The sequence below is a fragment of the Moschus berezovskii genome, chromosome 4 (genome assembly GCF_049115385.1).
Source record: "Moschus berezovskii isolate FMDL1 chromosome 4, NW_MosBer_1.0, whole genome shotgun sequence".
In the NCBI taxonomy this organism is placed as follows: domain Eukaryota; kingdom Metazoa; phylum Chordata; class Mammalia; order Artiodactyla; family Moschidae; genus Moschus; species Moschus berezovskii.
The window spans coordinates 113,424,741-113,452,355 of NC_142463.1; the positions used below are offsets into that span (position 1 = coordinate 113,424,741).

Here is a 27,615-nt window from a genome sequence, read left to right on the forward strand (position 1 = left end):
GATCACAATAAACTGTGGAACATTCTGAAAGAGATGGGAATACCAGACCACCTGACCTGCCTCTTGAGAAACCTGTATGCAGGTCAAGAAACAAGAGTCAGAACTGGACGTGGAACAACAGACTGGTTCCAAATAGGAAGAGGAGTACGTCAAGGTTGTTTATTATCACCCTGCTTATTTAACTTATATGCAGAGTACATCATGAGGAACGCTGGGCTGGAAGAAGCACAAGCTGGAATCAAGATTGTTGGGAGAAATATCAATAACCTCAGATGTGCAGATGACACTACCCTTATGGAAGAAAGTGAAGAGGAACTCAAAAGCCTCTTAATGAAAGTGAAAAAGGAGAGTGAAAAGGTTGGCTTGAAGCTCAACATTCAGAAAACAAAGATCATGGCATCTGGTCCCATCACTTCATGGCAAATAGAGGGCGAAACAGTGGATGCAGTGTCAGACTTTATTTTGGGGGGCTCCAAAACCACTGGAGATGCTGATTGCAGCCATGAAATTAAAAGAAGCTTACTCCTTGGAAGGAAAGTTATGACCATCAAGATATTATATTAAAAAGCAGAGACATTACTTTGCCAACAAAGGTCCATCTAGTCAAGGCTATGGTTTTTCCCATGGTCATGTATGGATGTGAGAGTTGGACTGTGAAGAAAGCTGATCGCCGAAGAATTGATGCTTTTGAACTGTGGTGTTAGAGAAGACTCTTGAGAGTCCCTTGGACTGTAAGGAGATCCAACCAGTCCATTCTAAAGGAGATCAGTCCTTGGTGTTCATTGGAAGGATTGATGCTAAAGCTGAAACTCCAATACTCTGGCCACCTCATGCGACGAGTTGACTCACTGGAAAAGACTCTGATGCTGGAAGGATTGGGGCAGGAGGAGAAGAGGATGACGGAGAATGAGATGGCTGGATGGCATCACCGACTCGATGGACATGAGTTTGGGTGAACTCTGGGAGTTGGTAATGGACAGGGAGGTCTGGCGTGCTTGATTCATGGGGTCACAAAGAGTCGGACACGACTGAGCGACTGAACTGAACTGAACTGATCTTCACAATTGTTTCCTGGAACTCTATTTCATTCTACTTTCAACTTTTGATTTCTCTCCTTGTACTAATTTTAGGTTTTATTGTTCTTCCTTCTCTAGGTGCTTTAGGTTTAAGGGTAAGAAAAGAAATTTTTCTTGAGGTAAGATTGTATTTCTGTAAGCTTCCCTCTTTAGTCTAAAAATATGAAACTTCATGAATATGCATGTAATTCTTGCACAGGCTTCATGCTAATCTTCTCTGTATTGTTCCAGTTTTTGTATATGTGCCTTTGAAGCAAATAGAAATTTTACAAGCTCATTTCAAACGACTGTTTAGAGTTAATTTATTTTTCAAATAATTTTATTCCAAAATGGTTTGCAATATTTCTTGGCTTCTTTATTCCGGCTAATTTTTGGTTTTATTCAGATAATTTGTTTCATAAAGGTGTTACATGGTACATTCTTTGAATTTCTGGATGTTCAAATATGGATTATTTTGCCCTTATTGGAGGATAAAATTTGCCTAAATAAAGTATTTTAGGATGATGTCAATACTTCAAAAGCCTGAGTATTTTTCAACAGCATTGCTCTAGAGTATCTGAAGCAAGTGTATTCTCATCTTTTGTAAGAACCCATAATTTTGTCTTAAACATTTCAGGGTTTTGTTTTTACATTATTTATTTATTTGGTCATGGAATTCAGAAATAATACCAAGATGAGATAGAATGCAGAAATTTTAAAATAATTCTGATAATTAATTTTTGTTTTCTGGATGTAGAGTAAGTTGAACTTTTAGGTAAGATTTTCTTTTGTTTTCTCCAAAGAAACTCTGTCTCTGGAATCTTAGTGTCTGGCAAATTTCTCAGTACCAGGTAAGTCGTAACTAATGTCAATTGAATGAATAGATGTAAGCCAAACAATGGAATGATGTTTCAACTGCCTTCAGGTTGCCATCAGTTCAGTTCAGTGCAGTGCAGTTCAGTTCATTTCAGTTCAGTTCAGTCGCTCAGTCGTGTCCAACTCTCCGCGACCCCATGTATCACAGCACGCCAGGCCTCCCTGTCCATCACCAACTCCCGGAGTACACTCAAACTCATGTCCACAGAGTCGGTGATGCCATCCAGCTATCTCATTCTTCGTCGTCCACTTCTCCTCCCACTCCCAACCTTTCCCAGCATCAGAGACTTTTCCAGTGAGTCAACTCGTCCCATGAGGTGGCCAAAGTACTGCAGTTTCAGCTTTAGCATCAGTCCTTCCAATGAACACCCAGGATTGATCTCCTTTAGAATGGACTGGTTGGATCTCCTTGCAGTTCAAGGGACTCTCAAGAGTCTTCTCCAATACCACAGTTCAAAAGCATCAATTCTTCGGCGATCAGCTTTCTTCACAGTCCAACTCTCACATCCATACATGACCATGGGAAAAACCATAGCCTTGACTAGACGGACCTTGGTTGGCAAAGTAATGTCTCTGCTTTTTAATATACTATCTAGGTTGGTCATAACTTTCCTTCCAAGGGGTAAGCTTCTTTTAATTTCATGGCTGCAATCAGCATCTGCAGTGGTTTTGGAGCCCAAAAAAAAAATAAAGTCTGACACTGTTTCCACTGTTTTTCCATCTATTTACCATGAAGTAATGGGACCAGATGCCATGACCTTAGTTTTCTGAATATTGAGCTTCAAGCCAACCTTTTCACTCTCCTTTTTCACTTTCATCAAGAGGCTTTTGAGTTCCTCTTTGCTTTCTGCCATAAGGGTAGTGTCATCTGCATATCTGAGGTTATTGATATTTCTCCCAGCAATCTTGATTCCAGCTTGTGCTTCTTCCAGCCCAGCGTTCCTCATGATGTACTCTGCATATAAGTTAAATAAGCAGGGTGATAATAAACAACCTTGACGTACTCCTCTTCTTTTGGAACCAGTCTGTTGTTCCACGTCCAGTTCTGACTCTTGTTTCTTGACCTGCATACAGGTTTCTCAAGAGGCAGGTCAGGTGTTCTGGTATTCCCATCTCTTTCAGAATGTTCCACAGTTTATTGTGATCCACACAGTCAAAGGCTTTGGCATAGTCAATGAAGCAGAAATAGATGTTTTTCTGGAACTGTTTTGCTTTCTCCATGATCCAGCGGATGTTGGCAATTTGATCTCCCGTTCCTCTTCCTTTCTAAAACCTGCTTGAACATCTGGGATTTCACGGTTCACATATTGCTGAAGCCTGGCTTGGAGAATTTTGAGCATGACTTTACTAGCGTGTGAGATGAGTGCAATTGTGCGGTCGTTTGAGCATTCTTTGGCATTGCCTTTCTTTGGGATTGGAATGAAGACTGACCTTTTCCCGTCCTGTGGCCACTGCTGAGTTTTCCAAATTTGCTGGCATATTGAGTGCAGCACTTTCACAGCATCATCTTTCAGGATTTGAAATAGCTCAACTGGAATTCCATCACCTCCACTAGCTTTGTTCGTACTGATGCTTTCTAAGGCCCACTTGACTTCACATTCCAAGATGTCTGGCTCTAGGTCAGTGATCACGTTATCGTGTCTATCTTGGTAGTGAAGATCTTTATTGTACAGTTCTTCTGTGTATTCTTGCCACCTCTTCTTAATATCTTCTGCGTCTGTTAGGTCCATACCATTTCTGTCCTTTATTGAGCCCATCTTTGCAAGAAATGTTCCTTTGGAATCTCTAATTTTCTTGAAGACATCTCTTGTTTTTCCTCCTCTGTTGTTTTCCTCTATTTCTTTGCATTGATCGCTGAGGAAGGCTTTCTTATCTCTCCTTGCTGTTCTTTGGAACTCTGCATTCAGATGCTTATATCTTTCCTTTTCTCCTTTGCTTTTCACTTCTCTTATTTTGACATCTATTTGTAAGGCCTCCTCAGACAGCCATTTTGCTTTTTTGCATTTCTTTCCCATGGGGATGGTCTTGGTCCCTGTCTCCTGTACAATGTCACGAACCTCTGTCCAGAGTTCATCAGGCACTCTATCTATCAGATGTAGTTCCTTAAAACTATTTATCATTTCTACTGTATAATCATAAGGGATTTGATTTAGGTCATATCTGAATGGTCTAGTGGTTTTCCCTACTTTCTTCAGTTTCAATCTGAATTTGGCAATAAGGACTTTATGATCTGAGCCACAGTCAGCTCCTGGTCTTCTTTTTGCTAACTGTATAGAGCTTCTCCATCTTTGGCTGTTAAGAATATTTCGGTGTCGACCTTCTGTTGATGTCCATGTGTCCAGTCTTCTCTTGTGTTGTTGTAAGAGGGTGTTTGCTATGACCAGTGCGTTCTCTTGAGAAAACTTTATTAGCCTTTGCCCTGCTTCATTCCGTGCTCCAAGGCCAAATTTGCCTGTTACTCCAGGTGTTTCTTGACTTCCTACTTTTGCATTCCAGTCCCCTATAATGAAAAGGACATCTTTTTTGGGTGTTAGTTCTAAAAAGTCTTGTAGGTCTTCATAGAACCGTTCAACTTCAGCTTCTTCAGCATTACTGGTTGGGGCATAGGCCTGGATTGCTGTAATATTGAATGGTTTGCCTTGGAAACGAACAGAAATCATTCTGTCATTTTGAAGATTGCATCCAAGTACTGCATTTCGGACTCTTTTTGTTGACCATGATGGCTACTCCATTTCTTCTAAGGGATTCCTGCCCAAAGTAGTAGATATAATGGTCATCTGAGTTAAATTCACCCATTCCAGTCCATTTTAATTCACTGATTCCTAGAATGTCTGTGTTCACTCTTGCCATCACCTGTTTGACCACTTCCAATTTGCCTTGATTCATGGACCTAACATTCCAGGTTCCTATGCAATATTACTCTTTATAGCACCGGACCTTGTTTCTATCACCGGTCACATCCACAACTGGGTATTGGTTTTGCTTTTGCTCCATCCCTTTATTCCTTCTAGAGTTATTTCTTCACTGATCTCCAGTAGCATACTGGGCACCTACCGACCTGGGGATTCCTCATTCAGTATCCTATTATTTTGCCCTTTGATACTGTTCATGGGATTCTCAAGGCAAGTATACTGAAGTGGTTGGCCATTCCCTTCTCCAGTGGACCACATTCGGCTGTGGTCCATGTGATCAGATCGACTAGTTTCCTGTGATTATGATTTCAGTTTGTCTGCCCTCTGATGCCCCCTCGCAATACCTACCGTCTTATTTGGGTTTCTCTTACCTTGGGCGTGGGCTATCTCTTCACAGCTGCTCCAAGAAAACGCAGCCGCTGCACCTTACCTTGGATGAGGGGTATCTCCTCAAGGCCCCTCCTCTTGACCTTGAACGTGGAGTAGGTCCTCTCGGCCCTCCTGTGCCCTCACAGCCACCGCCTATTGGACGTGGGGAAGCTTCTCTCGGCCGCCGGCCCTGGCCTCAGGAGTCGGGTAGCTCCTCTTGGCTGCGTCATAGCAAACATCAATGAAAGAAACAAAAGTAAAGACTTGACTCAACAATTAATTCCCCTACGCACACTCTAGGGGACTGGAGAACAAGCAGAAAAAGTGAGAGCAGTGGAAAAGTAATGAGTTAGTAGAGAAAGACAGGGACAACCAAGAAGAGGGGAAAAGGGAGCCAGGAAGTACACAACAGGAGGAGACCACAGAGGTATAAAGGGTGCGGTGGCTGCAGGAAAGGCCACTGGGCATCACTGATCACCTTCCATCACTTCTCACAGATGAGGATATTGAGAAAACAAGTGTGGACATGATTTCTCTAATGCCAAAAGCTCCTAAGTATTCCAACCAGGGCACAAACTACAGATGTTGTCATACGCCAGGACTGGGTGCAATAGAGGGCTTCCATGGTGGCTCAGATGGCAGAGAATCTGCCTGCAGTGCAGGAGACCTAGGTTTAATCCCTGGGTTGGAAGATACCCTGGCAACCCACTCTAGTACTCTTGCCTGGAGAACTCCATGGACAGAAGAGGCTGGTGGGCTATGGTCCATGGGATCACAAAGAATCGGACACAGCTGAGTGACTAACGCCACAGTGCAACAGGGATCAGGAGATTGAAGACAGGGGAAGAAGAAAATCTGGAAACCAGATAATGGGAGAAATGAAGAGCTAGTGAGAGATCATGTGGGAGGCCTATGACTGCTAGAATCTGTAGGGTTTCTCTGGCAGGAAAGTGGGCAGAGGGAGAAGTTTGTGTGTTGGTGTGCCTAGGGAAGTCAGAAGACAAGGCAAGAGGGTTGAGAGAGGAACTATGTCTGAGTTCTGAGGGCAGCTTGCCTGTGGAGGCATCCTTCACCTAACAGAGCTTCAGTGCTGCTCCTGCTGCCTCTACTCTTCAAGGGACTTCTCCATCATGGGGCAAGAACACTGGGTAAGCTGATCTCAGGTGGAAAGATACCTGTGGCTGGGCACTACAGGGTGGAGAGCTTCTGGGGAGGACCAGGGGGAAGGGAGTAATGAACCTATAGGATGCCCTTGGAATCTGCACACCAGACTAGTTCCAGGCAAAGTATCCTTGGTGCAATCTCAGTTAATCTCTCTGATTTTGGAGAGAGGATTCTGGCCCAGTGGGAGGCGGTTTGGGAATATGTGTAACCTGTGTAACTATCTCTATCATTCCTCTCATAGGTGGGGCTATGTTCATCCAGTTATATGTTGCTGTTTCTGCTTAGTCGCTTTCGGTTCAGTTCAGTTCAGTTCAGTCGCTCAGTCGTGTCCAACTCTTTGCGACCGCATGAATCACAGCATGCCAGGCCTCCCTGTCCATCACCAACTCCCGGAGTTCACTCAAACTCATGTCCATCGAGTCGGTGATACCATCCAGCCATCTCATTCTCTGTCGTCCCCAATCCCTTCCAGCATCAGAGTCTTTTAGTAGCTTTAGTCATGTCCAAATCTGTGTGACCCTATGGACTGTAGCTTGCCAGGCCCCTCTGTTCATGGAATTCTCTAGACAAGAGTACTTGAGTGGATTTCCTTGCCCCCCTCCAGAGGAACTTCCCAACCCAGAGATTGAAGCCAAGTCTCCTGCATTGCAGACAGATTCTTTACCACTGGGCCACCAGGAAAGCCCCTCTTCCATTATACCTTCTCTCAACTCCCTAGGTTCTAGGATCCCATAATCTGACTGTGGAAGTGCTCCTCTCCTTCCATGTGCTCTGGATCTCTAACTTTTCCAACCACATCTGCATGCACACCCAGAGCTCAGGCTGGCTGTGAGTTGCAGAATAACTTCTAGGATGGTGTCTTGGGCATCCTACAGACCACTTCAAGCTCCAGGTATCATTCAGCTGTTTCATGCACTCCAAGGAGGCCCCAGAAAGTTTCTTAAATGGGGCATGTCAAAGACAAGACTTTTGAGTTTTCAAGAAAATTCCTGCAGAAGCAAGGAGTTGAGTCCAAAATGTGTGTAGGGTACTCAGCCATTACTTAATTATTAAAGAAATCATGAAAAACCTTCTCAGTGACATTTACCCTCAGTTTCTGGCATGCCTCCTTGAAACAAGGAAGTCAGACCTGGAATGACAGGGTGAGTCCAACTCTTTCTCCCCTCCTATTCCTAGTGTTTTACTTTTGCATTTAAATCTTCCACACTTTATCATTCCTTTGAAATGCACAATAAGAAAGCTAGAGAATGAGATTTGTGGGTTTAGAATTGCTTCCAAGGAAAGAGAAAGAAATGATTAATCAAACTGCTGCTACTGCTAAGTCACTTCAGTCGTGTCCGACTCTGTGTGACCTCATAGACGGCAGCCCACCAGGCTCCCCTGTCCCTGGGATTCTCCAGGCAAGAACAATGGAGTGGGTTGCCATTTCCTTCTCCAATGTGTGAAAGTGAAAAGTGAAAGTGAAGTCGCTCAGTCATGTCTGACTCGTAGCGACCCCACGGACTGCAGCCTACCAGGCTCCTCCGTCCATGGGATTTTCTAGGCAAGAGTACTGGAGTGGCTTGCCATTGCCTTCTCCAAACTGCTAAGGGATGCAAAGTCACTGAACTATGACCTATCGTTGTGTGTGTGCTCAGTCGCTCAGTGGTGTCCCTCTCTTTGCGGCCCCATGGACTCTAGCCCAACAAGCTCCTCTTTCATGGAATTTTCCAGGCAAGAAATACTGGAGTGGGTTGCCATTCCTACTCCAGGGCATCTTCCTGACCCAGGGATCAATACTGTATCTCTTATCTCTCCTGCATTGGCAGGTGAGTTCTTTACCACTAGTGTCACCTGGGAAGTCCACGGCCTAGGGTATCCTTCTAAACTCCACTTCTCCTCTTTTCTCCTCTCTAGTGAAGCCAAAGTCTTGGGTGCCCAAAGGCCCTAGTCCTGAGCCTGGCTGTCTGCTCCTGATGTTCCAAGTCTCAGGATTCTACCCAAAATCTGTGTGCGTGATATAGATGAAAGGTGAGCAGAGGCAGCCTAGTACTCAGGAAAGTGACATTGTGCCCAATGCTGATAGGATATCATACCTCTGAATAACCCTGGATATGGTGGCTTTGGAGGCAGATGTCCTGTGTTGTGGAGTGAAACACAGCACTTTAGAAGGCCTTGACATTGGGCTTCCCAGGTGGTGCTAATGGCCAAAACAACTTGCCAATGTAAGAGACTTAAGAGACTCAGATTTGATCGCTGGGTTGGGAAGATTCCCTGGAGTAAGGCACCACAACTCACTCCAGTATTTTTGCAAGGGGAATCCCATGGATGGAGGAGCCTGGCAGTTTACAGCCATGAGGGTCACAAAGAGTCAGATGTGACTGAAGCAACTTAGCAGCTTGCATGGGATGAGAAAGAACTGGAACTCAGCTGGGAGGTAATAATCTTCTCATAGTGCAAGAACTAATGAATGAGGAGCTTAAGTAATGGCCAGAATGCTATGTACAAGAGGATACAGGTGGGGGAATCCACATAAAGAAGGGTGGAGCATCAATTTAGTTCAATCACTGAGTCGTATCAGACTCTTTATGACCACAGGGACTGCAGCATGCCAGGCTTCCCTGTCCATCACCAACTCCCACAGCCTGTTCAAACTCAAGTCCATCAAGTTGGTGATGTCATCCACCCATCTCATCTTTTGTTGTTCCCTTCTCCTACCTCCTTCAATCTTTTCCAGAATCAGGGTCTTTTCTAATGAGTCAGTTCTTCTCATCTGGTGGCCAAAGTATTTTAGCTTCAGTTTCAGTATCAGTCCTTTCAATGAACATTCAAGACTTATTTCCTTTAGGACTGACTGATTTGATCTCCTTGAAGTCCAGGGGACTCTCAAGAGTCTTCTCCAACACCACAGTTCCAAAGCATTGATTCTTCCATGCTCAGCTTTCTCTACAGTCCAGTTATCACATCCGTACATGACTACTGGACAAACCATAGCTTTGACTAGATGGACCTTTGTTGGCAAAGTAATGTCTGTCTTGGTTGGTCATAGCTTTTTTTCCAAGGAGCAAACATCTTTTAATTTCATGGCTGCAACCACCAACTGCAGTGATTTTGGAGCCCCCCAAAATAAAATCTCTCACTGTTTCCATTGTTTCCCCATCTATTTGGCATGAAGTGATGGGACCAGATGCCATGATCTTCATTTTTTGAATGCTGAGTTTTAAGCCTACTTTTTCACTCTCCTCTTTCACTTTCATCAAGAGGCTCTTTAGTTCTTCTTCACTTGTCTGACATAAGGGTGGTGTCATCTGCGTATCTGAGGTTATTGATATTTCTCCTGGCAATCTTGATTCCAGATTGTGCTTCATCCAGCCTTGCATTTCACATGATGTACTCCATATAGAAGCTAAATAAGCAGGGTGACAGTATACAGCCTTGACATATTCCTTTCCTGATTTGCAACCAGTCTGTAGTTCCATGTCCCGTTCTAACTGTTGCTTCTTGACCTGCATTCAGATTTCTCAGGAGGCAGGTCAGGTGGTCTGGTATTCCCATCTCTTGAAGAATTTTCCAGTTTGTTGTGATCTACACAGTCAAAGGCTTTGGCATAGTCAATAAGGTGAAGTAGATGTTTTTCTGGAACTCGCTTGCTTTTCTGATGATCCAACAGATTCTGGCAATTTGAGGGTGGAGGATTGCAGCAGTTAAATTTCAAAAAATGCAAGTGAGAATTGGAAGTACTAGAGAGGAAAGAAAGAAAGACTCAGTGATTTGATGAAAAAGAGAGGAATGGGGTAGACCAGCGATATAGACTCAGGAGGAATTGAAATGAGGGCTCTAGAAAAGACATCAACATTCTGAGGTCCCACCACTGTGAAATGAGAAGCAATAACTATGGTAGAAGAAATAGCACTTTATAGATTGATTGAGTTCCCTGTTTAATTCCCAACTAGGTGGATATTCCTTCCTTATGATACTGATCTATTTGACTATAATAATTACTCTAGTCATATTGGTTGTAGTTAACTCATGGTTTAAAAGACAGAGGTGAGTCTTGTTTTATCTCTTCAATGTCCATTTCCCTTTCCATGATCCTATTCCAATTCTGAGCACCACTTCCAAAAATGTAATAAAAATCACCTATCCCACTTTCTGTAATATGATGACCGTATATCGAGCATCAACTTAGTTATTATAGCCAATAAGAGAAACACCGATTTATGATTAAAGCTGACTGAATAGTAAACAACATTTAAGTGAAGCCTTCTGTAGCTCAAACATGCTTTACACACTTTATGTGTATTAATTCATGTGGTTCTTGTAACAATTCTGAGGTAGATACGGTTATTGCCATATTATAAATGAAGAGACATAGGTCACACAAATAGTAGTATTGGGGAAGTTTTGCTTCCAAATCCAAGCTTTCAGCAGTACATTACACAGTGAGCAAATAATTACGGGACATCTACCATGTGATAGATGCTATGATGGGTAGTGATATATAGCAGAGACACAAGAATAAATACCTTTACACACACAGCACTTGCATGATAGTAGAGGGTAGGGAAGACAGACAATAAGTAAATAAAAATATCATATGTAAGGTAATGACACATGCTGTAATTAAGGACTGAATCAGGAGAAGTGGATCAAGGAGAAGGGTGAGATATTCTTTAAGAGATTGTGAACAGAAGGAACCATTCTGAGAGGATGATTTTTGAGAAGATACCTAAAACAAGAGCAAGAACATACTGTGCAGTATCTGGGAGAAGAGTATGAAAATCAAAGCAACTGAAATTAAAGGATTAATAGCATTCTAAAATCTGTAAGAACTTCAGCAGAGCTAGATTGGGGTAAGTGAAGGGGAATGAAAGGTTGTTGATGAGCCATGAAAGACGCCAGGATTCTTGGCCTCCAGAGGAGAGGAATTCAATCTGGGACCAGTGACAAGGCTTGATCACTCAGAGCTTTTGTGTAATATAGTTTTATTAAAGTATAAAAGAGATAAAGCTTCTGACGTAGACAGCAGAAGGGGGAAGAAAGAGTGCCCCCCTGGTAGTCTTTAGCCAGATGTTATATACTTATCAGGAAGCTGTTAATTAGAGAAAGGTGGTGTCCCAAAACTCAGAGTGGCATCAGGCCCCTCAAAATTGGCACCAGGTGAGTCACCCTGGACCATAAAACGATTGACATGAATCTTGAAGAGAGGCAGGTTTCCAAGTAAATATATAGTTTCATTAACATAGATTAGGAGAACAACATATGAGTAAAACATATGGTTTATTGAGCCCTTATCAGTTCTGAGTCTTAAGGGGAACTGACTTGAAGAAAGACAGAGTCTAAGGTAAAAACATGCGTAGCTTAAGACAAATATTTCCATAAGAAAAATGCATTGGTTAGCTCAAGCTTTGAGAAAAGTTAAGTTCAGGTGGAGCCAGGTGTCGTCATCGCGACACAGAATTTTAAGAGAAACCTCTTTTTAAATTTGTGTAGAGAAGGGGAAATCTAACATTTGCAGTTTGCTTCCTCCTGCCACTTAAGAGAGAGAGAAAAAAAAATGTCTGACACTTGCAGCATGTTTCCTGTTTGGAGACCCCTGGCCTTTCTGCCTGTTACCCTCTCAGAAACATAGTAGGTGGTGAGGCATTGAGTTTGAGTTGGACCATACAGGTGACTTACAGGCCATTGCACAGGCATTGAAAGCCATTGAAGAATTTTGAGTTAGTGTGTAGTGCTTGTTAGGTAAAAGAAAAGTTCTAAAATACAACTGATACGTGGTCTCACCATTGAATGACTGTAAAATTTGTCACAATTGTATCTATACCCAAATCACATTGACACTGATCCGTTTTGGGTAAAAAGTTAGCCTTACTAAACTATGCCTCACCTATTTTCACAAACCAGATTTTAATCATCAGTTACCACACGACATCTAATTTGTTTCTTTGCTCCAGTTTTTGCTTTCACTTGCCAACTGTCTGCCGCTCACAAGGTTGCTTCAAGTAGCTTCATAGCTTCCACTGCTACTGGTACACAATGTGAGGTGTTATATTCTTACCTGTTTCTCTCAAATGCATTTAAACAAGCCTTCGGAGAAGGCAATGGCAAGCCACTCCAGTACTCTTGCCTAAAAAATCGCATGGACAGAGGAGCCTGGTGGGCTGCAGTCCATGGGGTCGCTACTAGTCGGACACGACTGAGCAACTTCACTTTCACTTTTCACTTTCACACATTGGAGAAGGAAATGGCAACCCACTCCAGTGTTCTTGCCTGGAGAATCCCAGGGACGGTGGAGCCTGGTGGGCTGCCGTCTATGGGGTCACACAGAGTCGGACACGACTGAAGCGACTTAGAAGCAGCAGCAGCAGCAAGTGTCTTTCGGAGGGAAACTCCAAAAAGGCATGAGGTAAGTTTCATTTTTCTGTTCTGAATCTCATTTGTTATCCAATTCCAGAAGTTGCTTTGCTTTTGTTTAATCTCCCAAAGCCTGTTAGAGTTCTGGCTATTATGCTTCTGAAAGGTTGTTGCTGAACCACGAAAAGACGCCAGGATTCTTGGCCTCCAGAGGAGAAGAATTCAATCCGGGGCGTCAGACGGGGCTTGATCACTCAGAACCTTTGTGCAATAGAGTTTTATTAATGTATAAAAGGGATAGAGAAAGCTTCTGACATAGACATCAGAAGGTTTTTTCCAGATACTGTCCTCAAGCAGGATACATTATTGTTATATAATCCTAAGGAATGTAGAGGGAAAATAAAGTATGTCCTTTCTTTCTCCTTGAGAATTCCAAACCCCTCTCTCCTTGGGGACCCCTGGACTTCTTATCAACCTGCCTAGGAAATGACTTTCTCACTTCTCTTGGTATTTCATAAAGAATCTCTTAATGACTTTTCCTTAAGTTTCATTTGACCAGCCAAATTAGCTATTTACATAATAGTAGCAATATAACTCAATCAGTTAAAAGACCTAAAAAGTATTCTCAAACTCGATCATTATTAAAAGTGCCCCCAAGCACTAGTAGTAGCACCTTTACCTCCACTAAAATATCATATTGTCTCAGAACTTAGATTCTACATTTAGAGAAAAGAAGGAAAATTCCTTTAGGAGAGGTAATTGCTTTGCTTTCATTTCATGTCAAGAAGAATCTAGGTTACCAATACTCTTCAGTTGAAGAACAACAATTCCCCCAAAATCAAATAAAGGTATTCCATTACAAAGCAAAAGATGTGTAAATGTTCAATTAAACATTGTGTCATTTTGAGTGCACGGCTCTCTGTGCAAGCAGATAAGACTAAACAGAGAAGATAATAAGTTCTGCAATCACAGATAAAGTACACATTGAATCAAGTAAAGGAAGCATTGTTTACCAGCAGTAATCATCTACACAGTAAACAGGTGCAAAAGGAGTCTTAACAATTAATCATTACAGGTGAGCACACACCATAACCAAACACAAAGTTCAGAAGTATATTCCAAAATGATGAATTACTCAAATATTTTAAAAAAGAGAACTAGCTAAGAAAATTAAATGTTTTTATCCTAAAAGACATGTATTTTAGATGTCTCTACTAACTGTATTAAATACTAAGTTCTTTTGTTTAATAGCTGTAATAAATCCCACAATATATAAATTTTACTAATGCTTACCAGGTGGCTTAGTGGCTCAGATCATAAAGAATCTCCCTGCAATGTAGGAGACCAGGGTTAGATCCCTGGGTTGGGAAGATCCCCTGAAGAAGAGAATGGAAACCCACTGCAGTATTCTTTCCTGGAGAATCCCATGGGCAAAGAAGGCTGGCAGGCTATAGTCCATGGGGTCACAAAGGGTCAGACATGACTGTGCAACTAATACTTTCACTTTCAATTTACCTACTAAATAAATATATTACAATGATAGTATAATAGTTCAGGTAATTAAGCTCTTCACAGATTATATATATATATATATATATTTACAATTTCTGGGAATACATGATATTTTTAGAAAATTAAAAAGATAAGACCTAAGAATTTGGGGGTAAAATGATCAGAATTTTATTCCTAAATATACTCACCTTAATTTTCATTACTTTAATTCTTACCCTTTTTCATATTTTTAGTTTTAACCATTTTCTAACTCTATTTTTATTTTGGAAGATATATAAATTAAAATACTATTATTTTTAAAAAAGAGAAATACATAAATAAATATAATTTTTATAAAGTCCCATTAAGTTTTCCTCTAAGGGCTTGCCTTCCTAGTATTTCACTGATATTTTTCAACTTCACATATTCTAGGCTTTGTAATTATTTGTTTACTTAATGCCTACATATAGAAGGATTGTGAGGATTTGATATTTGAATGTATCCATGTTATTACTGAAATGGCTTTAAGCCAGTAAAAATTTTAATGAGTATTCTCATCTACACACAAGGGCCTCATTGGACTTCAAACTGAGGAGTTAAAGGCACAGACAATATTTCAGTTTTGAATGTTGTGGGAATTCTAAATATTTGTGAAACAGGGGGGAAGGGGGCAAGGCATGTCCTTTAAAATAGTGACATAACCCAAGGACATGACATAAACTGATGAAAACCAAATTGGACCAAGACTGTATATTGTCTCTCTGCTTATTTAACTTACATGCAGAACATCATGCGATATGCTGGGCTTGATGAATCACAAGCTGAAGTCAAGATTGCTGGGAGAAATAGCAAACTCAGATATGCAGATGATACCACTCTAGTGGCAGAAAGTAAAGAGGGACTAAAGATCCTCTTTTTAAGGGTGAAAGAGGAGAGTGAAAAAGTTGGCTTGAAACTCAACATTCAAAAAGGTAACATAATGGCATCTGGTCCAAACACTTCATGGCAAATAGAACGGGAAAAAGTGGAAGTAGGGGGCTGCAAGGAGATCACAAAGGTCAATCCTAAAGGAAATCAACCCAGTGTATTCATTGGAAGGACTGATGCTGAAGATGAAACTCCAGTACTTTGGCCACCTGCTGCGAAGAGCTGACTCATTGGAAAAGATCCTCATGTTGGGAAATACTGAAGGCAAAAGGGGAAGCGGACAACAGAAGATGGAATAGTTAGTGTCACCAACTCAAAGAACATGAATTTGAGCAAACTCTGGGAGTTAGTGGAGGACAGAGGAGCCTGGAGTGTTGCAGTCTATGAGGTTGCAAAGAGTTGGACATGACTTAGCAACTGAACAAGATCCAAGATAGCAGATAGTCAACTTCCTCTGTCTTTAGCCTCAGTATAGGCTCACTGTAACACATCAGCATGCTAAATAATGCAATAGGTGCCATGAGAGTTTCAAGGTCAACTATAAAGATCAAAAAGTGTGCAGTGGTCCAATTTATAGAAATTCACACCCCTTCCCCAAAATAGCTGGAATATTGCTCCCACTCATTGGCAGATGAAATTACTCGCCCCTATAAAAACTGACAATCCCATACTCTGGGGTTACTTTCACCCTCTGAGATGGCCCACACTCTATGCAGTCTGCTTCTGTCTAAATAAATCCACCTCTTATCTATCATTTTGTCCCTCACTGAATTCTTTCTTCAATGAGACATCAAGAACCTGAGTTGTTACTGAGTCTAAGCTCTCTTTGCTTCTGCACAGTAGGTCAATAGATCGGAGACAAAGAATACTTTATTCAGGAAGCAGGCTGACTGAGAAGATGGCAGACAAATGTCTCAAAATAACCATCTCCTTGGGGTCTGCTGCCAGATTCGTTTGTAGAGAAGAATGGAGGAGGGGCTGAAGAAGTAAAGCAAAAAAGTCATTATCTTGCAGATCTCTCCTGGATTGGCCAGTCTCAGGAAGGGGATGTGTTAATCTCTTCTTTCTTGCAGCTGGTCACAGGTGGGCAGAGTCAAGTTATTCCCCTGTGAGTTGAACAAAGGCACTCAGGCAGAAGGGCAGGGTTCCCTATTATGTATGCCTATAATAACAAAATAAATGACAAACAAAAGTTAAAATCAAAGAAACTGACCCAACATGGAGTGAGAAATGGCTCTTCCCTGCAACAGAGCTTCATTAAGGCCTGAGACCAAGTGTGATCTCAGTTAAACGATCATAGGTTAAAGTTCCAATCTGAGTTACACAGTTTCATTTGGAATTACCTGAAATACAGAGCAATGCCAAAGAACGGAAGGAGACTAGGGAGCATTGGTTACATGTCTGCAAAAAAATAAGTACGAAAACTGAGAGTAAATATTTTAGAAAATTTTATTTCAAACTCAACAGAGCAATTTCATGTATGTTGATATAATAATAAAGCAAGAAAAGTTCTTTTTTTTTAAATTTTGTGTTTGAAACTACTGACTTCCATTATATTTTCCAAAATCTTTGGTACATAATAAATTTTGGGGAAAATAGATCTTTTACCTCACGAAGCTTGAGAAGAGACATAGGTAATATAGATTATGAGGAGGTGGGCATGGTCATATAAAAGACTGGAAATAAGGAGTGGAACATATAGGACTTTGCATGCCATGTTCCATTATTTACATGTGATCTCATAAGAAATGAAAGGTTTTATGAAAGAAACATAAAAATACGTTAGACATTTTAGAAAAAAATCTCAAGCATGTGTTAAAATTTACCACTGTGCAAGTAAGTAAATCAGCAATGTGGTGAAATCACTAAAAAGTTCAAGTTTCAGAGACTGCAGAATTAAAGTGATAAATTTTATTTCATGTAATTTTATTCCACAACTTCATAGAAACATCATGCCCAAGTCCCTTTTTTACACAAGATGTCTGTACGAGGATGATCTGTGATGCCAGTTATACAGGCGTTAGATCAGAATTTAAAAAAGAAAGAGATGAAGCAAATGATAGAGATATAACTTTGTCTAGAGTTGAAATAACATGTTTTCACTTCCTCCCCAACAACAAATGTGAAAGCATAAAATTGTGTGAAACAGAGATCTGAAAGGACAGTAGTTCTGATTTTAATCATTGCCAGGGGGTGTCCCTTCAGCCAAGCTGTAAAGAAAGCTGATGACCCAGTTCATCCATTTCTCTCTCTTTCTAAGTTAAAGTAAAAATTATTTATTTTTCATGGAAAAGCTTTTTATTTTAAATTTGGCCGTGTGTACATGTCACTCCCAAACTTCCAATCTATTCCTCCCTCCAACCTTTGCCCCCTGGTAACCATAAGTTCATTATCTATGTCTGTGTGTCTGTTTCTGCTTTGTAAATAAGTTCATGGGTAACATTTGTAATAGATACTGAATATAAATGATATCATATGATATTTGTCTTTCTATCTTACTTCGCTTAGTATGATATGTCCCATCCATGTTGCTGCAGATGGCATTTTCATTCTTTTTAAAGGATGAGCAATATTTCATTGTATATATGTACCACATTTTCTTTATGTTTTAATCTGTTGATGGACATTTAAGTTGCTTCCATGTCTTGGCTATTTTAAACAGTGCTGCAGTGAACGTTGAAGTGTGAGTATTCTTCTAAACGGTGGTTTTCTCTGGATATATGCCCAAGAGTGGGATTTCTGGGCCATATGGAACTCTATTTTTAGTTGTTAAGAAACTTTCATACTGTTCTACGTAGTGGCTGTACCACCAACAATGTAGGAGGGCTCCACTTTCTCCACACTCTGTCCGCCATTTATCTTTTTCAGACATTTTGATGATGATCATTCTAACTGCTTTGAGGTGATATCTCATTGCATTTTTGATTTGCACTTCTCTAATGATCAGTGATGCTGAACACCTTTTCATATACCTCTTGCCCCTCTGCACATCTTCTTTGGAGAAATGTCTCTTTTGTCTTCTTCCTATTTTTAATTTATTTTTTTTATTTGTGAGATGGTTTGAAAAAAAAAAAAATTGCTGTGATTTTGTCAAAAAGTGTTTTGCTTATTGTTTTCCTTTTAGAGTTTTAAAGTACCCAGTCTTACATTTAGCCTAAACAGTATATGTATGGCATGGTGTACAAATAAACGTAAGACCAGTTCATTCATTTCTTACATTGGGGATATTTTATTTCATTTTTTGACACTGAGGAGAGTTTTTGGTAATGATGAAATATAATGTTTTCATTTTGGAAAGTTAACTGGGTCTGATGTAGAGAGTGGATTTAAGGGGTCAATAAAGAGACATTTTCAGTGATTACTGTGTACACTGAGAAAGAATTAAAGAAAGAAAGAAAATTAACCCTGGCTGCACAATGTAATGGGGAAGGAAATGGCAACCCACTCCAGTGTTCTTGAGCCTGGAGAATCCCAGGGACAGGGGAGCCTGGTGGGCTACCATCTATGAGGTCACACAGGGTCGGACATGATTGAAGCGATTTAGCAGCAGCAGTAGCAGCACAATGTAACCTAAGTAAGAAGTTAAACGATACATGATTGAAACAAAAAAGAAGCCAATATGTATCAAGACAAAACTGAACCAGGAAGAAATAGAAAATCTTAACAGACCAATCACAAGCACGGAAATTGAAACTGTAATCAGAAATCTTCCAGCAAACAAAAGACCAGGTCCAGATGGCTTCACAGCTGAATTCTACCAAAAATTGAGAGAAGAGCTAACACCTATCCTACTCAAACTCTTCCAGAAATTTGCAGAGGAAGGTAAACTTCCAAACACATTCTATGAGGCCACCATCACACTAATCCCAAAACCTGACAAAGATGACACAAAAAAAAGAAAACTACAGACCAATATCACTGATGAACATAGATGCAAAAATCCTTAACAAAATTCTAGCAATCAGAATCCAACAACATATTAAAAAGATCATACATCATGACCAAGTGGGCTTTATCCCAGGGATGCAAGGATTCTTCAATATCCGCAAATCAATCAATGTAATACACCACATTAACAAAATGAAAAATAACAACCATAAGATTATCTCAATAGATGCAGAGAAAGCCTTTGACAAAATTCAACATCCATTTATGTTAAAAACCCTCCAGAAGGCAGGAATAGAAGGAACATTCCTCAACATAATAAAAGCTATATATGACAAACCCACAGCAAACATTATCCTCAACGGTGAAAAAATGAAAGCGTTTCCCCTAAAGTCAGGAACAAGACAAGGGTGCCCACTCTCACCACTACTATTCAACGTAGTTTTGGAAGTTTTGGCCACGGTAATCAGAGCAGAAAAAGACATAAAAAGAATCCAAATTGGAAAAGAAGAAGTAAAACCCTCACTGTTTGCAGATGACATGATCCTCTACACTGAAAACCCTAAAGACTCTACCAGAAAATTACTAGAGTTAATCAATGAATATAGTAAAGTTTCAGGATATAAAATCAACACACAGAAATCCCTTGCATTCTTATACACTAATAATGAGAAAATTGAAAAAGAAATTAAGGAAATAATTCCATTCACCATTGCAACAAAAAGAACAAAATACTTAGGAATATATCTACCTAAAGAGTTACTTTCCATGGATTTTACCTCCACACTTCTTTGAAACTTGCCTGAAATTTTGTCAATAATTGCATTATCTGTGATGGAATTAAGGGGAGGTCAGTGACTGGGTCTGCTGCTACTGCTAAGTAGCTTCAGTCGTGTCTGACTCTGTGCGACCTCATAGACGGCAGCTCACCAGGCTCCTCTGTCCCTGGGATTCTCCAGGCAAGAATACTGGAGTGTGTTGCCATTTCCTTCTCCCAAGTGTGTCTCAGGGAGTAAATTTTAGAGTCTCATTTAAACTTTCAACTACAAGCAGCAGTCTTTAAATGAATTGCAAGTTCATGAGAAATTTTCTATCAATCTGAAGCTGAAAACATAATAGTTACCTTTTCAAATTAGTCTGCCTGAAACTATTAAGTGTCTGAATTGACCTATACCAGAAATGTGGACCTATATATAGAATGTACTTTGAAAACATTGTGTGTGTGGGGGGGATATTTAATGTCAAATTTTGGGGGGAAGATTCTCCAAATTACATTGCACTAAAAGTAAACACCTACAATAAAAGAAACACTCATTGGCTTCATCTTGCTTTTGTTTTAGAAACATAGTTCTCTGACACTCTTTACTTATTTAAAAAATAAGTCCGTCTGGTATAGTAGCTTCATATTACCAAGACAAACGCATAAAAACCAAAAATCAAAAGTCCTTTCTGAGAGTACATAAATAGGATCTATGGGTATGTGATATTTCTGTGGTGGTGGAGAAGCCATATACTTCTCTTTAGTGACAAGATACTGGGTTAAGCTCAGATAATTTAGCTGTTGCTGGACTTTCCTGGTAGTTCAGATGGTAAAGTGTCTGCCTACAATGTGGGAGACCCGGGTTCAACCCCTGGTTTGGATAGATCTCCTGGAGAAGGAAATGGCAACCCACTCCAGTATTCTTGCCTGAAAAATCCCATGGACGGAGGAGCCTGTAGGTTACAGTCCATGGGGTTGCAGAGTTGGACATGACTGAGAAACTTATAACAGGGTGCCAAATGTTTTTACAAGATGCAAGAGGATTACAGGAGGAGATAAGAAGAGACTGTGAGGTCTGAAAGATTTGACCACACTATCAACAGACTTGACCTGGTTGATATATACATTCCATCCATCAATAGCAGAAAGTGTATATTTTTCAAGAGCACAAGGAACACTCTGTAAGAATGCGCCGTGGCAAGACAGAAAGAGTGCCAGAAGGGTGATCAAGAGGCTTTATTGGGCAATCGCTCTCGGGCAGAACTCCCAGGCACGAGCAGGGAGGAGCGGGAGTCTGCAACTTGCGGGAAGGCAGGCGACAATTTTATACCCCGGCGACTGAGGACGTGGCAGACCCTTTCCATATAGGGTAAGGATCGGACCCTGAGGTGCTGGTTGGTCTATATGGCCTCGTGAAGGTTTTTGATTGGCCGGCGTTTTGGCGCCTCTGTGTCCATCAGTCTGCCTGACAATGGGCCGTTGATTGGTGGATGGCTGTCTCCCGGACCTTCCTCGGGACCTTCCGGCGGGGGACCTCTGGCGCTCTCGGTCCAGTATTTTCTCCCTGCGGTCGGCGTGACCTTTCACACTCACCAAGAAAAAACAAATTCGGGACCATTAAATGAAATCTTGTATATTTACAATGATTGAAAATTATATGAAAAATGTTTGTGATCATAGTTCAATTAAACAAGTGTTTTGCCAAAAGTTTTAACTTTCACTTCAAGTTCAAAGTATTCATTAACAAAAAAAGTCACTTACTATACACAAATAAGCAATTTCAATATTTAATGAAGAATTATCTAACTTGCTTTCAGTGTATGATCATTAAACAAAAAGAGAAATAGAAACAGTAAAGAGTTACAGTACACATTACTTATTATTTAGGGATGTTAGTCACTCAGTCCTGTCTGATGCTTTGCAACCTCATGGGCTATAGCCTGCCAGACTCTGCTTTGCAGGCAGATTCTTTACTGTCTGAGCCACCAGGGAAACCAACAGTAGATATTAACACATCACCAAATTGGGTAGACAACATCCAGACTCAAACAACACTGGGAAGTCCCCATGTAATAGCAATCTGGAGTCCCAGTTGGGAAAAAGTCCCAGGTAGTGCATCACTCCTAGGGATTCCTAGGAGTGATTGGTTTTTAGTTATTATTATTATTTTTTTTACAGTGCTATTTGTTTTGTCTTTGCCAACTACAAATTGGTACTTACCAAGAACATTGCCAAGGACTGAACAACAAAGACGTTTGTCATCTGCCTCTACGGAGATTGAACCCCATGCTGCTATAACTGTTGATCTTCAACAACCCCTGAGGTAGTTCAGGGTGGAGTGAGGCACTCTGCTCCAGGGAATCTGGTGGGGCAGGTCTTTAGATAGTTGGATGTGTTTCAGTTCAGTTCAGTTCAGTCGCTCAGTCGTGTCCAACTCTTTGCGACCCCATGAATCACAGCACGCCAGCCCTCCCTGTCCATCACCAACTCCCGGAGTTCACTCAGACTCATGTCCATTGAGTCGGTGATGTCATCCAGCCATCTCATTCTCTGTCGTCCCCTTCTCCTCCCGCCCCCAATCCCTCCCAGCATCAGAGTCTTTTCCAGTGAGTCAACTCGTCGCATGAGGTGGCCAAAGTATTGGAGTTTCAGTTTTAGCATCAGTCCTTCCAATGAACACCCAGGATTGATCTCCTTTAGAATGGACTGGTTGGATCTCCTTGCAGTCCAAGGGACTCTCAAGAGTCTTCTCCAACACCACAGTTCAAAAGCATCAATTCTTCGGTGATCAGCTTTCTTCACAGTCCAACTCTCACATCCATACATGACCACTGGAAAAACCATAGTCTGATGTGTTTAGAAACAGATTTTATGATCTCCATCCTTGCATCTCCTCATATCTAGAGAAGCACTAAATCGCTTCACGGTGATATCAGATCCTCATGACTAACAAAAAACCTTTTGTAAAATGAGTGCTTCGTGGTATTGAACTCCCCCTTCACCAAAACCATATATATTGTCTTTTCCCCACTGCCACTTTGGAGCAGTCTCTCAGAGCTATCTCCCAGGCTGCAGTCCTCATTTTGCCCCAAATAAAACTTATTCACAACTCTCAAGTGGTATATCTTTTTTAGTCGACATCCTGAAAATCTTGAAATGTTGTTAAGTCCAGGTGTGGTTGGACAAACCCCCTCCAGGGGCTCAACAATTCCAAGATCCATCCCTTATCTTATCTATGGAGCCACTCTGCTTTCACTCACAGCAGGCATGTAGTCAGGACAGTGTTCAGGCAGGTCATAAGCAACGTCAGAGACATGCTTTGCTATCTTGTCTCTGAAGCCTGAACAAGACGATTTCCATTTAATTTCCCTAACAACAAGGAAATAATTAAAAAAAAAAAAGGAGAGAGAGAGAAAATCATCATATATTTGGCAATAAGAAATACTTCTAAAGAATTCATGGCTCAAAGAAAAGTTGAAATAAAGATTGGACAATATTTTGAATTAAACAAAATGAAAAGACACATATGCAGATTGCAGCATGCAGCTAACAGTGCATAAAGGAAAATTTATAGCTTACATAATTATTAGAAAGGAGGAGCATCTAAAATCAGTGATTTAAACTGTCACCTTAAGAAAGTAGAAAGAAAGAGCATATTAAATCCAGTGAAGGTGAAAGAAGGAAATATTAAAGAAAAGGGTAAAAATGAATGAATGAAAATGTGAAGAGTTATATAAATCAATTAAATCAAAATAGAGTTCAAAAGATAAATAACACAGATAAACATCCAGTCAAATTTATAGAGAGAATATGCAAATTATGAAATCTAGAATGAAAGAACCGGCATTTCCATTTTCCATGAAGATTTTAAAAAGAGGATGAGGAAATATTGTGAATAACTATACCAATAAATATGACAGTTGAGGTTAAATAAATAAAATCTTTGAAAGAAAGAGGAGAAGTTGCTATTTCTTATTTCAGACAAAAGAGATTTAAAAAAAATTGGAACAAGAGATAAAGAAGGTCTTTATATAATAAGCTGGAAAATTCATCAAGAGATTATAACTATTGTAGATATTTATTTACCTAACATTGAAGCACCTAAATATATCAATCAATTATTAATATATGAAGGCAAAATCACACAGCAACTGATAATAGTAGGAGACTTCAATACCCCACTTCCAACAATAAATAGATCATCTAGAATGCAACAACCCTGATGAACTTGGAGGACACTGTACTAAGTGAAATAAACTAGCAAAATAAGGACAAATACTGCATGATTTCACTTATATGAGATATCTAAAATACCCAAATTCATAGAAACAGAAAATAAGATCATGATTGTCAGGTGCTAGAGGGTGGGGGAAATGGGAAAATTCTGTTCAATGAGCGGAATGTTTTAGTTTTGCAAGATCAAAAATTTCTAGGGAGGGATCTGTTGTGTAACATTGTGCTTATAGATAACAAAACTATTGTTGTTTAGTTGCTAAGTTGTGTCTGTCTCTTTATGACCCCATGGACTGTAGCCCACCAGGCTCCTCTGACCATGGAATTTCCCAGCAAGAATACTGCAGTGATTTTCCAATTCCTTCTTCACAGTATCTTCCTGACCCAGGGATCAAACCCTTGTCTCCGGCATTGGCAGGTGATTCTTTACCAAAAGTTAGATTTTATTGAATTTTTTTTATCACAGTTTTAAAAAAATGACACATGCATTAAAGGTGTTTCTAAAGGTGCTTATTGTTTTCATCAGAGTAGTGTTATTGATGGAGAAAGAAATGGCAACCCACTTCAGTACTCTTGCCTGGAGAATCCCATGGGCAGAGGAGCCCGGTAGGCTGCAGTCCTGAGTCAGACATGGGGTCACTAAGAGTCGGACACGACTTCACTTTTCACTTTTCACTTTCATGCATTGGAGAAGGCAATGGCAACCCACTCCAGTGTTCTTGCCTGGAGAATCCCAGGGATTGGGGAGCCAGGGGGGTGCCGTCTAAGGGGTCACACAGCGTCGGACACACTGAAGCGACTTAGAAGCAGCAGCAGCAGTGTTACTGAAGTGAATGCCTGTTTCCCACACTGCAGTGCATACAATATACTATGTAGAGACACAGCGTAAACAATGTTTCTATGGATCATAGCTGTGCATATGAATCAGGACTGTGCTATTTCAGTGACAGATGTGTTCATCTTACTGTGATACATGCAATAAATTATGTAAACACTCATGTTTTAAGAAAGAGTATGCATGGTTGTGGGTCAGGAATTAAGATACTCTTTCTTTTCCTTTCTGTTTGAGGGTTAATTTGGCCCTAAACTTTTTCAAGGAGTACAAAGTCTATTTTGTTCAATAGGAGTGCTGCTACCTCCACTGTCTTGCTCTTTCTACTTGCATAAAACATCGTCCCCTTCTTTTCAGTCTCTGAGTGTCTTTACTAAGTCTTTACTAAGTTCTCAATCATAACATGTGAATACAATCATGTCAGAACTAGATATTGGAGTCAGTCATGGAGTGTTTAACTGATTCCATAATTGAGACATATATACTCACACTATTGACTGAAATTCATGACAGAATTCTCACTAACGGTAGAATGCACAGGCTATTTGACTGAGTTTGTAGAACAAGTTATTACAGGAAAGACAGCTTCCCATATGGGGCCATGGGAACTTGGGTTTTCTACTCTTCCCTGCACTAGTAGAATATCAGTGGTCTAGAATTATAAGATTTAACAAATATGAACAGAGGGTGATGCTCAGGTATATCTGAATTCCAGATAAGCTACAAATACAATTTTTTGTCACCCTGCTTATTTAACTCATATGCAGAGTACGTCATGAGAAATGCTGGGCTGGAGGAAGCACAAGCTGGAATCAAGATTGCCAGGAGAAATATCAATAACCTCAGACACACAGATGACAACACCCTTATGGCAGAAAGTGAAGAAGAACTAAAGAGCCTCTTGATGAAAGTGAAAAAGGAGAGTCAAAATGTTGGCTTAAAGCTCAACATGCAGAAAACAAAGATCATGGCATCTGGTCCCATCACCTCATGGCGGATAGATGGGGAAACAGTGGCTGACTTTATTTTTCTGGGCTCCAAAATCACTGCAGATGCTGATTGCAGCCATGAAATTAAAAGACTCTTACTCCTTAGAAGGAAGGTAATGACCAATCTAGACAACAAATTAAAAAGCAAAGACATTACTTTGCCAACAAAGGTCCGTCTAGTCAAGGCTATGGTTTTTCCAGTAGTCATGTATGGATGTGAGAGTTGGACTATAAAGAAAGCTGAGCACCGAAGAATTGATGCTTTTGAACTGTGGTGTTGGAGAAGACTCTTGAGAGTCCCTTGGACTGCAAGGAGATCCAACCAGTCCATCCTAAAAGAGATAACTCCTGGGTGTTCATTGGAAGGACTGATGTTGAAGCTGAAACTCCAATACTTTGGTCACCTGATGAGAAGAGCTGATTCATTTGAAAAGACCCTGATGCTGGGAAAGATTGAGGGCAGGAGGAAAAGGGGACGACAGAGGATGAGATGGTTGGATGACAACATCAACTCGATGGACATGGGTTTGGGTGGACTCTGGGAGTTGGTGATGGACAGGGAGGCCTGATTTGCTGCGGTTCATGGGGTCTCAAAGAGTCGGACATGACTGAGCGACTGAACTGAACTGAACTGAATCTAAGCATGTCCCATTCAATATTTAGGTCATTCTTTTGGTAAAACTGCCAGTTTTGTTTACCTGAATGTAAAATTAATTTGGTATCCTGTATTTTATATGGCAACCCCATACTGATTCCATCAGAAATAGAATTTGAATACAGTCATTTTTGTGGGAAAAAAGAAAAACCTTGGCTCCCAGGTAGTTCATTGTCGAAGTATTACAAACTGAATTTTAAGTTAATTTGAAATGGTATTATTATGACACTAAAAGTGGTGCTTACTTATGATTTATTCAATTAAAATTTTATACTATATAAGCCATGATATAACCAATTTCTTATCTTTACTATCTTTTAATAATTACTTAATTTATCAATAACTTCTTGTACATTTTATAAAAAATGCCATATTAGTAAAAGCCTAGGTTTACATAAATATTAGAATAAAACATGAAAATAATTATTTTCCTCTTTTCTAGGTAGGAACAGTCTTCTCAACATTCTGTCTACATTACTCTGGAGGTTTCAGGGAAATACAGACAATATATATAAAAGGGAATTATTTTTCCCATAAAATTTAAGAAGGAAAATACCTTTCTGTACAGTGAGTGATAAGAAAATTTGACATTTTATGTTCAAATTGCATAGAACTTTATAACTATTGTATAAAATTGTGATATAAAAAACTGAAGCTTTCTGTGGGAGGGATGCAGATCAAGGCAAACAATAAAACCTTGAAGAATAGAAAGAAGCTGGGGATGCGGTTATATTTTAGTGCTTAATATAAATGCAAAAAGAGATTGAAATGGCTACACTGATTTTGTCTACTGAACACATAATTAATTGAATAATAAATAAAAGTCTTAAGACTCAGATTGGGGGAGTAGTTGTTGACAGCTACTGCCCAGGAGTGGGAAAGCCAGGGCTATACTGGAGGCAAGGTTGCCATGTGTAAGAAGGTGGCAAGAAAAAGTAACATATAGTCTACACTCTGGTTCTGAAATATAGGTTCTTTCTTATAGCAAATACAGATCTACTGGCAAAGTAATTCTGAGGAGCTTGTTTCTGAAATCTGCTGAGTCTCTTGACTAAGTCTTCTATACTGACCTTTCTTTGGAGCAAGTGTTTATCGGGAAATCAATGCATATTAAAATTTTCATCACCTGTCATT

At 40.3% G+C, this 27,615-nt stretch overlaps 1 long non-coding RNA gene and 1 pseudogene across 1 annotated transcript; one reads left to right on the top strand and one right to left on the bottom strand.

Moving 5' to 3' along the window:
• The first annotated feature begins 1,013 nt into the window (after positions 1–1,013).
• Positions 1,014–27,602, top strand: LOC148778220 (uncharacterized). Its single transcript, XR_016037331.1, has 3 exons — positions 1,014–1,195; positions 1,859–1,906; positions 25,605–27,602. It is a non-coding gene; the product is annotated as an uncharacterized LOC148778220 (long non-coding RNA).
• LOC129541860 (U6 spliceosomal RNA) lies at positions 1,233–1,333 on the bottom strand (annotated as a pseudogene).
• Positions 27,603–27,615: the final 13 nt, after the last annotated feature.